At 30.4% G+C, this 3,433-nt stretch overlaps 1 pseudogene; it reads left to right on the top strand.

The window, feature by feature from the left end:
- Positions 1 to 1,473: 1,473 nt before the first annotated feature.
- On the top strand, positions 1,474 to 2,576 carry LOC110632591 (clavaminate synthase-like protein At3g21360; annotated as a pseudogene).
- The last annotated feature ends 857 nt before the right edge of the window (positions 2,577 to 3,433 follow it).

Genomic DNA, 3,433 nt, shown 5'->3' with positions numbered 1-3,433 from the left:
TTTCCCTCTCTGGTTTACCAGTTGAGGTGATCGGATGAGCACTCATTATATAGCTAGCTCCCTTCCTCATTGATTTCGATTAGTGGGGTTGTGATTGGTGTATAACGCGACATTGATCGGAAATTTTGTGTCATGGCTTAAGTTGTGAATGAATTGACAACACTGTATTCTTAAATTATTCGACTAAATTGTGTTATTATGTGGTTTGATAATTTGTGAAATGGAGTTTAAATTCTTATTGACATTCACTGTCTTTTGAATTTAACCATGTTTTGACTATTGAGATTTATTGTGATATTGTGAAATGGAGTTTAAATTCTTATTGACATTCACTGTCTTTTGAATTTAACTATGTTTTGATTACTGAGATTTAATGTGATATTGTGTTAAATTCCTTATGACATTCATTGTCTTGAATTTAACTATGGTTTTATGTATCCATCATTTATATGATTTATGAATTGTGATTTAAAGTTGTATTTGGTTAATGTTGTGCACCACTGAGACATTGTCTCAGCGATAGCTTTTGTACTATAATGTATGTTCACTGTATGTATATATTGTTCTTGGTTTTGAGCAGTTGTAAATTAAAATTGTACATTGAAGTTGTAAAGTAAATTATGAGTATTTTGACTTGAAAAAAAAATTGTATTATATTTCTTTTATCTCAGTCTTTGAAAAATTATTGTGGATTTGAGTTGAAAAAGATATTGTGTTGTTTAACTGTTGAAGTGGAGATTGAGAATTATATTGAAGTGCTTTTACAGGTTTTCTGAAGAATTGTTTTATTCAAAATACAGAGGGCACTCCGGCAAAATTTTTACAGAAATTCCTAATAATTAAAATGTGTTTTCTCTTTCACTTAAGTTCAAAAAAAAATTTTTTAACACCTATAAATAGTGCTCACCACTGTAAAAAGAAGTAAGAAAAGTTTTAAAATTCCTTGTAGTATATTTAATGGGTTATCAGTAGACGAAGTTGGTAATTCATTAAGTATACTACGGGATCATGTTATGCCTTACAGAGGGGTAGGGTGTGACATAAGGAATGGAGCTTTTTATTTTTAAAGAAAAAAAATATTTTTCTTTATTCTAATAAAATTAAGGCCAAATTATGCAAAAAAAGTCAAATGTGTGTTTTTGCATTTTAATTTTATCATTTTAATTTTGCCAAAAAAAGCCAAAATTGAATTTTAGAAATTTTATCCAAATTTAAAATCCAATTTAGGGTAAGTGTGCCTATGATGATATGGCATTCTATTTAGCATTTTTTATTCTAAAATTGTGAGACCCACTTGATATAGTAATTTGGCAAATCTTGCAAAAAATCCAAACCATTGCACGGTTTGGCATTTTAATCATATTGTTTCAATTTTGGTAAAAAAAACTAACCCATCTCTCTTTCTCTCTCTCACTCTGTGTGCGTGTACGTGTGTGTGTGTGTGCACACTTTAATTACTTTCCTTTCCTTTCCTTTCCTTTCCCTTCTATTCTTTCTTCAAACTCTTCTCTTTCATCTGTTTCTACTCTCATTGACACCTTAAAAACTAAAAAACTACACCTTGACTCTTTGCTACACAAAACTAGTGCGATTCTCTTTAGAGGGTGTCCAATAAACATTACTTCAGACACTAATGAAATTGTTGAGGCGTTCAAATTTGAGGGGTTGCCATACGTCAATGGGCTGCCCCTCGAACCGATATTGTTGGACGGGTCTTCACAGCCAATGAGTCCCCACCTAACCAGAAGATCCCCTTCCACCTTGAGATGGCACAAGTGTGGTTCTGTTTATTGATCAAAGCTTTTGGGCAATAAATATTTAGTTGATTATGAGTTTATTTTATAATTAATAGTATAAAAATTTATTCTTTTTTATTATCAATTTTCAAGTTTCGAAGTTCCCATTAAAATTGTTCTTCTTTGTTAAAGCAGAACCAAAGAGTTAGGGAGAAACTCCTACAGTTCTTAGCCTTATCATTTATGAGAGAATGAAAGAGAAGTACCCAGATTTCGTTCAACGACTAGAGGAGCATGATTTGATTTATACTAAAGTATCGGGTGAAGATGATGATCCTTTTATTCCCAATTGGCCATGGATGGAAGCCAACCTTTTTTACCAAAGACATGAAGGTGGCCGAAGAAAGGTTTTCCCTTTGTTGTTCCATTCATATTCTGACACAACACAACAAGACATATAAATTGTGTAGCGAGTCCAATTATCTTATGTTCTGTTTTAACATGGTAGCTAAGCTGGGAATGAAGTTGGAATGATTGGAAGATGGAGTGAAAACGATAATGGATCCAATCCCTATTGTCAAATATGAGAAGTCAAGAAATTGCAAATTTGGTTCAATAGCCATGGTGGTTGCATTTGCATATTGGGAAGATGCGATAAATAATCCTAAAAAGGCAGTTACATTTAAGGATGATAAATGATTGCATATGCATATTGGGAAGATGCGATAAATAATCCTAAAAAGGTAGTTACATTTAAGGATAATAAACCATTGCCAGGGGATATAATCTATTGACTTCTTGAAGATTCTTGAAGATGAAAGTGTTACCTTCCTTCCATAATGTGAGAGAGAGAGAGAGAGAGAGAGAGAGAGAGGGATTTTTTTTTTGCCAAAATTTAAATGATATGATTAAAATATCAAAACATGTAAAGGTTTGATTTTTTTGCATGATTTGCCAAAATTATGTGTCAAGTGGGTTTCACAATTTTAGAATAAAAAATGTCATACTGGATGCCATGTCATTAGAGCCACATTCCTCCAAATTGGATTTCAAAATTGGATAAAATTTCTGCAAACCTTGCAATTTTTTTCTTTTTTTGCCAAAATTGAAACGATAAGATTAAAATGTAAAAGTGCAAAGGTTTAGCTTTTTTGTATAATTTGACATAAAATTAATTATTGAGTCCTCGATCTTATTTTAAAAAATATATTAGTTAATTTTATATTTTTATTCAGTTCACTCTTTAATCCATTAAGTCATTTTCATTATTAGTGTGAAATTTATTTAGTCTTTATAATTGGAAAAAACATAAATATATAATATTTTTTTAAGCTTTAAACTAATTAGTTCCTATAAAAATAATCTCTCTTTTGAATACATTGACTTACAAAAATCTTAATTTAAATTGGACAAAGACACTAAAGAGTAAACAGAATAAAAATATAAGATACTAAAAAGTAAATAAAATAAAAATATATAATTACCGTATTTTTCAAAATAAAAGAACAAAGTAATGAGTTTCGTTAATAATAATCTTCCCTTTTATATCTCACCTTCTAGCAGGAAATAAATATTGCAAACCAATATGTAAACAATTAATTTCCCTAGCTTAGTTGTTGAAGATCAAATATTGGACGTATACTTTTGGTCGTCTTTGGTTCCTTGGAATCAATTCAACTGTCGAAACGATTAATTAA

Source organism: Hevea brasiliensis, chromosome 11 (assembly GCF_030052815.1).
Source record: "Hevea brasiliensis isolate MT/VB/25A 57/8 chromosome 11, ASM3005281v1, whole genome shotgun sequence".
Lineage (NCBI taxonomy): Eukaryota > Viridiplantae > Streptophyta > Magnoliopsida > Malpighiales > Euphorbiaceae > Hevea > Hevea brasiliensis.
The sequence above is the reverse complement of the archived record's forward strand: the minus strand, read 5'-3'. Positions and strand labels throughout refer to the sequence as shown.